The following is an 11713-nucleotide window of genomic DNA, read 5'->3' as shown; positions in this document are numbered from 1 at the left end:
GTCATTCTTTCGGATGAATCGAGGTTCTGTTTACAGCATCATAATGGTCGCATCCTTATTTGGCGACATCGCGGTGAACGCACACTGGAAGGGTGAATTCGTATTCGTCAGCGTCACACTGGCGTATCACCCGGCGTGATGGAATGGGGTGCCATTGGTTACACGTCTCGGTCACCTCTTGTTCGAACTGACGGCACTTTGAACAGTGGACGTTAAATTTCAGATGTGTTACGACCCGTGGCTCTACCTTCCATTCCATCCCTGTGAAACCTTACATTTCAGCAGGATAATGCACGACCGCATGTTGCAGGTCCTGTACGGGCCTTTCTGGATACAGAAGATGTTCGACTGCTGCCCTGGCCAGCACATTCTCCAGATATCTCACCAACTGAAAACGTCTGGCCAATGGTGGCCAAGTTACTGGCTCGTCGCAATACGCCAGTCTCTACTCTTGATGAACTGTGGCATCGTGCTGAAGCTGCATGGGCAGCTGTACGTGTACACTCCATCCAAGCTCTGTTTGACTCAATGCCCAGGCGTATCAAGGCCGTTATTACGGCCAGAGGTGGTTGTTCTGGGTACCGATTTCTCAGGATGTATGCACCCAAATTGCGTGAAAATGTGATCACATGGCAGTTCTAGTATAATATATTTTTCCAATGAATACCCGTTTATCGTCTGAATTTCTTCCTGGAGTAGTAATCTTAATGGGCAGTAGTGTAGTTTTTATCAGCAGGATTCAGAAGTAGGTTTAGGGGGAAATCGGATACAAACACCAACATGCTGGGATTCAGTTGACTGGGAATAGACCGATGATCAGGAGCAGGAGTTATTAACGGTAAATATAGACAGTAGTACAACACTTGATGATGACCCGATTGTAAGATGTAGCTCAGTTATACAAGACGGAGAGAGAAATTGTATGCGAAGGGGATAATGTATCATAGGTTTGCACCATGTGACTCATTTATAATTATATAAAGGCTAGGCAGATGAAAAAAGAGTAACTCCACACGAGAATTTAGTTGTATTAAATGTCCAGAAATTAAAGAAAGATAATGAAATGCACATAGATAAAACTTTTGATCTTTACTTATCTCGGGTAAACTAAATAAAATTAATTTGGTATGAAGGAAAAAGGAGAATGAAAAAATAAAAGACAGGAAAGTAAGAAATAAAGTCACTCTTCTGCAGACGAAATGTGTTATGGGGAAAGAATAGGAAGCAAGAAGGAAGATACAGATCAGGAGGACGGAGAACAAATAATTGAGGAGATATTTAGAGGGAATATGTGATGCATAGATGATTTGTGAACGGTACCACGCCAGAGTGGCCGTGAGGTTCTAGGCGCTGCAGTCCGGAACCGAGCGACCGCTACGGTCGCAGGTTCGAATCCTGCCTCGGGCATGGATGTGTGTGATGTCCTTAGGTTAGTTAGGTTTAATTACTTCTAAGTTCTAGGCGACTGATGACCTCAGAAGTTAAGTCCCATAGTGCTCAGAGCCATTTGAACCATTTTGAATGGTACCACGAACTGATATTGAAATAAAGATATGAAGGAAATAAATATAAGACGTAGTTAGGAGGTAATAATTAGGGAGGAGAACTGAATTATTAAGCTAAGCAAGAAACAAGTTATTTTGGTGGAAGGAGGTAAACAGTAGGAATATAGGCCAGTAGAGAAAATTTTTGAAAAGGGTAAGAATAGAAAAAGAAGATAAACTGTGTTTTTGAAGTTCTGTTGCAGCTAACGCCGAAAAGAAGAGATTGCTGAGTAAAAGACGCTGGAGTCGGAGTCAAGGTACGAAGTTTTCAAAATAACATAATATACTGGTAGCTAGAAAAATAATAAGCGGTAATGGGAAAAATTCACTAAGTTACTAATCGTCATCACCATTAACTTCACTCTTACTATCCATCGTGATGAAGATGAGGAAATTATGACCTTTATCTTAAGGAAGAATTAAACAAAATGGGGAGGAAAGAAAAGGATTAATAAGTAAGAATAGAGATAAGAAAAACAATTATTGGTTAGAATTGATGATAGTTTTAGTAAAGTTATAAACAATTTAATGTTCGTAAAGTTTGTAATTTAATTTCAGGGAGTAAGGGTTATAATAAAACCAGTATTGATATCAGAGGAAAAGGGGGAATAGGTGCGGATGTAAAGAAAGTAAGAAAATTTAATCGGAAACAAACATTGTATTAGATGTAAGGTTAGCACATAAAATCCAGCATCATAGCGGCCAGATCGACGACAGGACTGTGGAGAGCGGTTAGGCGTGAGAGGAAGGGACACTTAGCGTGAATGCCTGTTACGTCATCTTACGATATGACGAAAGAAGCCGCCTTGGTGAAAGCAACGGTCTAAGAGAATAACACCTCTGGGGGAAAAGTTTGGAGAGCTACAGCAGATCCCGGATACAATCAACACGTACCGTGAAGTGAGCTTTACTCATATGTAAGCTACATACAAGCTTTATAACAAGGTTTTGCGAAAGTGTTAGATGCCTGACACTTCCATCGCGAACTGTTCAAAGCAGCGGTTATCACTCCGTTACCTTGCTGCAGGGTATCACTGTTGCTAATAGTTAAGTTCAGAACTCCACCAAAGATTACTGATGGACCATGCAGGACGACTTCTGCACCTACATAGTTCTCCGTATTAATAAGCATATTGTCTATTGCTTTATACGCTGTAAGGTGCGTACGCCTTCTTCTCCTATAAAGTCGTGGCATCTTCTGTGTGAGCGGTCCAATGCCGTTGCTCCAGCGGCTGCACGAAGACTGGCGCCTGATGGTTGAGAAGGTGACTAGCACAATAGTTTCGGCTGCAGAAAATGCGATCCCTCTCTCTTTAGGTTGCCCAAGGTGTAAGGCAGTCCCTTGGTGGTCGCTGGAAGTCGCTGAAGCAATTAAGGAGCCTCGGCTAGCTCTACAGCGGCATAAGCGCACACTTCCCTGGAGCGCCTCATAGCCTTTGAAAGGCTCCGTGGTTGTGCTTTCTACCTTATCAAACAACGGAAGAAGGAGTGTTGGGAGAGATAAGTCTCCACCATTGGGCGTCACGCGTCACCTTCCCAAGTCTGGGCAAAGATCAAACGTCTTTTCGGGTACCAGACCCCAACAGCTGTCCCCTGTGCTACCATAAATGGCGAGTTATGTACCGACGCAAATGCGATTGCCGAGCACTTTGCTGAGCACTTTGCTCGAGCCTCTCCGTTGGAGAATTACCATATCTCGTGGTCTTGAGTACATCTGCTCATGCCCTGGAGAGTCATTTCTCCTGTTTTCTGACTCAGTGCTACCCTCGCCACCCTCTGCCAGCGTCCATTCAGGAGTCCATCTATGCCCTGGAACAGTCCCACCGCTCTATGGTGTTTGTGTGGACCCCAGGACACGTCGGAATCCCCGGCAACGGACTTGCCGACAGGCTGGCCAAAGAGGCGACGCGGAAACCGCTTATGGAGATAGGCATCTGCGAAGCTGACCTACGTCCTGTCTTACACCACAGGGTTTTACGGCTTTGGGAGACGGAATGGCATAACAGCACACATAACGAACTGCGTGTCATTAAGGAGGCCATGAATATGTGGAAGTCTTCCATGCGGGACTCTCGCAGGGAATCATTTGTCCTCTGCCGGCTCCGCATTGACCATATGTGGCTAGTGCATGGATACCTACTCCGTCGCGAGGACCCACCTCAGGGTCGCTGTAGCTCCCAAATGACAGTCGTCCACCTCTTGCTGGACTGCCCACTTTTAGCCGCTCTGTGGCAGACTTTTAACTCTCCCAGCTCCCTGCCTTCGGTGTTGGGCGACAATGCCTCCACAGCAGCTTTAGTTTTACGTTTTATCGTTGAGAGTGGGTTTTATAATTCTGTATAGGTGTTAGCGCATGTCGTTTGTCCCTCTGTGTCTTCCACCCTAGTGCTTTTAGGATGTAGTTTTCAATGTGTTGCAGAGTGGCTGGCTTTCCCTTTTTATTCTCGTGGTTGGCCAGCCACTGTCATCTGCTTTCATGTTTTGCTCTCTTCTGTTTCTAGCGCCTCCCTGTTTTGTCCTCTTTTGTTCCTTTTAGCGTTCGTTGCCTTCCCTTCGTTCTTGTGGCTTTTCCTTTCTTTCTGTTTTGTGTTAGATGTTTCGTCCGTTTTATTCTCAAACTTGTGGCACTGTTTTATTAGGAACAAGGGACTGATAACCTCGTAGTTTGGTCCCTTCTCCCGCCTTTAAACCAACCGACCAATCAGTGGGCGAGAGCAGCCATGCAGACGACATCTCATCGTAGCTAAGGGAAATACCGCGTGCAGAGGCGTAAAGTTGTTGATTCATCATTCTGCGTCAACTGTAAATTCGGGCGACCATAGGTAATCAGATGATGTATCGTACTACTGGCCAACATCATAACGTAATCGTAAGAATAATTTTGTAAAGAAACTTCTAGTTGAAATTTAATGTTGTTGTATTCAGGATTCTTTAACTTTCTGAGAGTTACAATTTAATACTGTTGTGTTTAAGATTAGTTCATTTTCAGAGGCCGAGATGTGTCATTTTGACAACTGTCTTAATATTGTCACATTGTAAATTGTGTAAAAGCGTGTATTTCCGTGACTAAATTGCAGTATTACACAGTGTCATTACAGCTTACACAGTTGTGTTCAGTCTTAGAATAAGAAACCACCTAACCATATCCTTACACATTATTTGTATGAATCTCTTTTATGGCCAGCATTGCACGTGGCTGAGCCAAGACTGATTATTTTGTACGCGTACTATGGAGAGAGCAGAATACCAAGATTAGATCCGTTGAGGCTCAGGAGCTAAAAAAAGGTCTTTCATTGTTTATGTGTATAGGGAACTTTACCAGTTTATTGCACACGGCCATAGACCCCGGTGCTCACGAGACTGAGTAAACTTCAGAGGGATTGATTTCGTTATAGGCATTACAAACTGGTTTTATAGATTAAGTCGTTTCATTTCTCTTTGGATTACAGTAAAACTGATTAAGCACACCATTTTCTCAACAACACATCATACAGTAAATTTGGATAACACAAAGCTATTTTTTAAAGAACGTTACACAAATATATTTTTAAAGAACGCTACAGAGTATTGTCAGTGATATGACAGAAACGATCATTCGAAGCAAAAATAGTGTGGCAAGCATGGACTCTAAACGAATGCCTTAAGAGCTGGCAGCACTTATTCTGTAGAAGAGATATGTTTCACAGTAGCTAAGATGAAACAGCCTGCAATTTTGTGAAATTTTAACATTCCCGTAGCTGGGAGTGTGACACTATAGCTCAACTTTCTGTGATCGTCTAATGGAGTAACATTTTGACGATACAGCCTCATCCATGTTAGGGAAAACCTTATACATCGTACCGATATCCAGGCGTTTCTCGGTCATTGATTTCATACGTTTTCTTGAATTGTCTGTTTTAAACTGTTTCCTGGTGCTGCAGAAGAGGTTAGGAGGGAGCTATCTTGTGTGTTGACTGCGGCACGTTCGCCCAAGAGTAATACAACAGCAGCTGAGAGGGCTGCTTTACGTTCACCTAGAGTGGATACAGATATTATTATTTTAGCTGCAGACAAAGGCAACACTACAGTTCTGTTGAAAAGGCAGGATTAAATTCAAAATTTACAGCGTTTCGTGATTCAGCTAATCGCAGGATTGGTGCTGACGCAAGATAATGTGTTGAGAGACTGACTAACAGCCTCCTCGTCGCAGGTGAGTAACAAGTGTCTTAAATCTTATTCTGCTGTCTGTCCTGGATATGGCCTTCCAAAGATCGACCAGAATGCAATTCCTTCAAGGGCTACTCTGAGTAACATTCGTGCTCCGACCTACCATTTATTTATTTATTTTTTTCTTTATTGAGTTTCGATTCGATGGTAACATGGCGTAAAATCGTGGAACTTAAAACATAGAACAAAGGGTTGATGATGCTAATAAAATACATATGAAGCAGACAGGTAAAAGAAATGACAGACAATTAAAAAAACACGGTGACAGTCTGGTTTCTGTTCGCAGGAGATATGAAATGTACACCCAGCGAGAGTATGGTTTCTGTTCGCAACACTTGGGAAAGACGATCAACACTGAACATTCACTTGAACACTGCACTACAAAATTGGCACAAAATATGATATACCACAGCTGAGGGCAGAGGGGCGCGGACCTGGGCAGATGACGGGAAAGGAAAGGGGGGGAAGGAGAGGAAAAAACGAAGTGGGGTGAGGGGGGAAAGGAGCCGATGGAGAATGAGAACCCATAAGAGGGATGCGGTGCTGGGCAGACCCGACAGGGACTATGGAAAGACAGAGGAGGGGTATACAAAAGGACTCAGGTGAGGGGGGGGGGGAGGGGAGGCTGAGAGAGGTTAGGTGGGGAGAAAAATAGGTTGGAAAGGGGGGGAAGAGGGAGCCCGGGGAAAGGACAGAGGAAATGAGGGGTGGATGAGGATCAGAGTTGATAGGAGGGATAAATGGAGGGACAGAGGGTTTCATCCGGGAGAGGGAGTTGACAGAAGCCACCTTAGGAAAGGAGATGAAGTGTTTGGAGATGGAGGGTCGGGGGGACACAGCAGTAAAGGCGTGGCAGAGGGCGGGGATTGGAGAGGAGAGGAGCAACCAGGGGATGAGGGGGATCAAGGCTACCATTTAGCAAAAGTCCTTGTTAATGTGTTGAATCCACTTGCATTCCGATGTGAGCACATTAATAACTCATTAGATTTGTTACGTCTCTTAGATGGATGCCTTTGAATGTCTCCGATATTCTAGTAAGTTCTGGTGTGGTACCTTTTGTTTCTTCTAACAGATGCTTCATCTTTGCAGTTCCTACCAAGTTCTCTTCGTATTTTGATTCAATTCGCATTGCTCTGACTGATTCGTTACGATTAATTGGAATTCAGCTGAGGAGTGCATCCACACCTCACTGCATGAAGAATGGAAGTGAGCATTAATGCTTTGAACATATGAACAGGAAGAATATGGTCCTGCAAATAAATGCTTTGCATTAAAGATGCATTACACAATGCATGGAAACATCCGACTCTGCTGGAATGGTCTGTAATTTCTAAAACCTATGTATAAGCACCCACCACACAAGAGACAACTGCTTCCGATCTACCAGACCAAAGAACTGACCTAGTTAGCGAGTTCACCGCTAGAGGACGCCACCAGAGGTCATGTTATGATGCAATTCAGTTCATAGGGGCACAGCATCATCATTAGTTATGTGGTTTCCTCAGCTGCATGTGTGCCCCACCCTCCTCATCCTCGCCTGGTGGTCTGGAGAGGGAAGTTGGTGGGGAGAGGAATCAGCCTGTTCCGGGCTGCTGGAGAGAGGAAGGAGTGCACTTCATTTATTTTTGCAACAATTTATTTAGCGACGGATTTCACGTAGTTTGTTTATTATGCTGATACTAAACACTCACCCTGATGTGCTTGGGATCACAATATACAGTTTACAGACCTGGAAACTACTTGTAAATAATTCAGTACACTGATGTACAGAGACGCAGACAACTCGTAATCACCGAAATAATCCATTACACAGCATAGAGAAGCGCAAACTACCTGCAGATTACCGAAATAATGCATGTAAACACGCTCACAATGCTTAAACACCCGAAAGTAATTCAGTACTCAGACACTCAGTGCACGGAAGAAACTCAACTTACCAGTAACTCATACACTGATTCTACTACATGGAAGGCCTTAGTGCACCCTCTAACACATGGAAACTGTCCAGATGCGTGAGGGGAAGTTTAGGTCAGTGTACTTCATTTACTTTGCTTGGGAAACTGACGCAAATATCCATCCTTGTTACGTAATTAATCACAAAGATCGGTCGTAATTACTCTGTTATATGCATAGCACTGCACTACTACGGCTTAAAATCGCAAAAATTAACTATACCATACAACAGGTCTTTTCCTGCTTGGAAAAAGAATTTCGCAATACCACTCGAAACTTACGCAAATATTAAGCCTAATAGGTAATTAATAGTGGTCATGTCTAATTACACAACTACATGCAAAGTGTTGCATAAAAGCGCCCTATGTGGCAAAAACTGAGTATACCATACAAATGGCGTTATCCTGCTGGGAAAAAAATTTCGCAATACCACTCGAAACCAGAGACAGATACACTCAAACTCCACCCTATACCTACAAGCTAGGGTGGAAAAAGTATGGGGTGTAAGGTGCAATGTTTATTCTTTTTGGTGGGAAATATGTTCAACGGTCTCGATGATGTTGGTCACAGAAGAGTTTGAAAAAGTGTATTACCTGCAAGCGTATACGGCGGCTATCCACAAAGTACATTACGCTTTGGAATTAAAAATAAATAAAGTATTGGAAATTTTTCTATTATATACAGATGAAAGCCACACTTAAATACTACTTTTCTACATAGTTGCCATTTAAATTAAGGCACTTATCGTAGCGATGGACGAGCTTGGAAATTCCTTCGTCGTAAAATCCGGCCGCCTGCGCCTTCAACCACGTGGTTACCTCTTCTTGAAGCTGTGCGTCGTCATCAAAACGCTGCATAGCCAACCACTTCTTCATTGCTGGGAATAAGTGGAAGTCGCTCGGTGCCAGGTCGGGACTGCACGGCGGATGAGGAAACAACTCCCACTTAAAAGATTCGAGAACTTCAAGAGTGGCATTTGCCGTGTGGGCCCGGGCGTTGTCGTGAATCAGCAAGATCTTTGAGCCCAACTTTCCCCTGCGCTTGTTTTGTATTGCTGTTCTGAGGTTGTGTAGAGTTTGGCAATACCTTTGAGAGCTTATTGTAGTGCCTCTTTCCAGGAAATCCACAGAAATCACACCTTTTCTGTCCCAAAAGACAGTCGCCGTCACCTTTCTTGCCGACATTGTCTGCATGCATTTCTTGGGTTTTTGGGGAGAATTTGTGTGCCCCCACTGCATTGACTGCAATTTTGTCTCGCAGTTCACATGCTTAACGCATGATTCGTCACCAGTAACGATGCGATCGAGTAATAAGTCGCCATCTTTCTCGTAAGCGTCAAAAACGTTAACGCTGCAGCCATTCACTAATTTTTGTGAATCTCTGTCAAGATTTTTGGTATCCATCTTGCACAAAACTTGTGGTAACCAAGCTTTCCGGCAATGATTTCGTGCAACAAACTTCGTGAAATTTGTGGAAAACTCATAGAGAGTTCCGTTATTGCGAAATTACGGTTTTCACGGACCGCGGCGTCGACTTTTTCGACAAGTTCCGCAGTCACTATGCTGGGTCTTCCACTTCGCTCTTCGTCGTGAACGTTAGTTCGGCCATTTTTAAATTTTATGACCCATTGACGCACTCCACCTTCAGTGATTACGTTGTCCCCATACACCTCACAAAGCTGCCGATAGATTTCTATCGGTGTACAGTTTTTTGCAGTCAGAAGCCTTATTACAGCACGCACTTCACACTTTTCAATTAACGCTGACATTTCAAACTGTCACAGTAACTCAACGGAGTACAGCACGAATCTCTCACTAGCACGGCAGGATGCCGACTGAGCGGCGGAATGCCATGACACCAAGATGGCCGCGCTAGCCCCGCCTCTAACGGACACAAACGAAAACGTAATGGACTTTGTGAATAGCCTTCGTAGCATCTTTCGCTGCTTGACATCGGAGTACACTACACACACCTACTAAAAATCACCCTAAAGCCCAGATAACCGAAGCCAATACACACTATCACAGCTGATAGGAAAAATGCGTTACAGTTATAACTATACTTCGAAATTGTCGCGAAAAAACCAATGCATGTATTGAATGGGTCATATTTCATCACATGCACCGGGGAAAATCGTCGTCCTAAAAGACTGCAGTTAAACATACGTTCTCCTCCACGTACAATCACAAACTATGGGATGGAGCTACTCTGCTGTCAGCCTCGTGGCTCATACTGGCCGCTGCCTGCCTCGATATGATAGCTCTTCGCTAACATAAAAGCAGGTATCATTTACTAGGAGACAAAAGGGTGGCTTTCCCGAAATGCATCTTAGTCATCTAAATTATAGTGCTGCAGCTGACCCTAATGGCTATGAGGCGTCGCTGTCACAGACTAGACAGGTCCCCAACGCCTCTCGTTCTGAAGTTGAGAACACTTTCGTTTAACACCACACAGGATGCTCCAGCAGGGACCGGATAAGAACCACAGTATCATAGAAATCTGACCCACCAGTCTGCGTGGGATTATTTAACATCAACTCGACTCATACAACAAAGCAACTATTGAAAAAACGTTTGCTACCATAATAAATGTCCTCTTTCCACTTTTCCACGTTTCATTTAGTTTTATGAGCAAATTCATTATAGTTTTTTACGGTCGACTGAGAGTCTTATCCCGCCTGCAAAAACCTTTATGTAGAAACTCGTAAAAAGAAGGAAAAGAGAGGAAACTGATATTTCCAATCGCGAATACCGATGTCGATGATGTAATAGATTCCAAATAACCCCTATAATTTACAAAGTCAAATAAGGTGTTTCTCATGTCTAGAGAAACGTGTCTTCTGCCTGCTAGTTGCACACACCACAGTCGATGCTCTCTCAACTAAATAAAGACGTGAAATGTGAAGAAGCAGTCAGCTGAGTAATTTACATCGGAGGGAATAATGACCCAGTGCAAGCACACACCCATATTCAATCTTCTCAAATTTAGACTTGATCACGAAAGCTGTCCACCACATACTAAATATCAGTTCGCTATTCGGCCACAGGCCACCGTTACACCAAGAACACATGGACAGAATCATCCTATGAAATCGGTCACATACATATTTGAGCACTATAATTCCAATTAAAAGTTAAGATTGTGGTTTCAGTTGAATGACGCTCGAGAATTAGCGCAGTACTGGAAATACACTTGCTGATGGTTCTGGAAATAGAAACATCTCTGCTATTCTTATGACTTGACATACTCTTCATACTCTCCCCTTTGCTATGACAGTATTCCACATCAAATCCATGCCTTCCTTAGAACTGCACAGCCATGTCCTCTGCACATATTGGAAAACAAACACATACTTCATATACCTGATGCTCATGGAGAACCTATCACACATCCCCTACTACTAAGATAATACGACGTCTATAAGTCATTGTTGACGATACGAAATAATACTGATCGAAAATCAACGACTGGTGACCATGTCTCATAAATTTTTCTTGTGAGTTGTACCACTGTGTCTTAGAAAGAGAGGCGTAATTGTCTTACAAACCGTCAGATGCTACAAAACACAACCATATCACCATCACAAGCAGTCTTTTTTCTACAGGCGCATACAAGTACCCATATTAAAAGCTATACTGGCTCTATGAATCGAGATGATGTTACCTCTGAATGTGGTGGTTTTCTTGTCCAGGCAAATACCGTTACACTGAACATAGACAGTGATCGCTGGAGTATATAATATCAGATCAACAGTATGGTTACATGTCACTGACAACGCAACCTCATAATAAAAGTACCCAATTTAGAAAATGATTCAGCTAAGGGACGTGGTATGAAACCGGTATTTGCAACTCCCTCATGCCTCTGCCATTAGATGTTTGTCCAGTATTTGTAAGACATTCTACCTCAACGCCATGTCATACGTTCGGTGTTATATCGACTGGGCTATAGACGATGATTGAATGAGAAGGATCCAAACAGTAGATGGTGTGCTGATTGAGGTCGTCAGA

Source organism: Schistocerca americana, chromosome 7 (genome assembly GCF_021461395.2).
Source record: "Schistocerca americana isolate TAMUIC-IGC-003095 chromosome 7, iqSchAmer2.1, whole genome shotgun sequence".
NCBI classification, from domain to species: Eukaryota; Metazoa; Arthropoda; class Insecta; order Orthoptera; family Acrididae; genus Schistocerca; species Schistocerca americana.
This window is presented reverse-complemented; position numbering follows the sequence as displayed.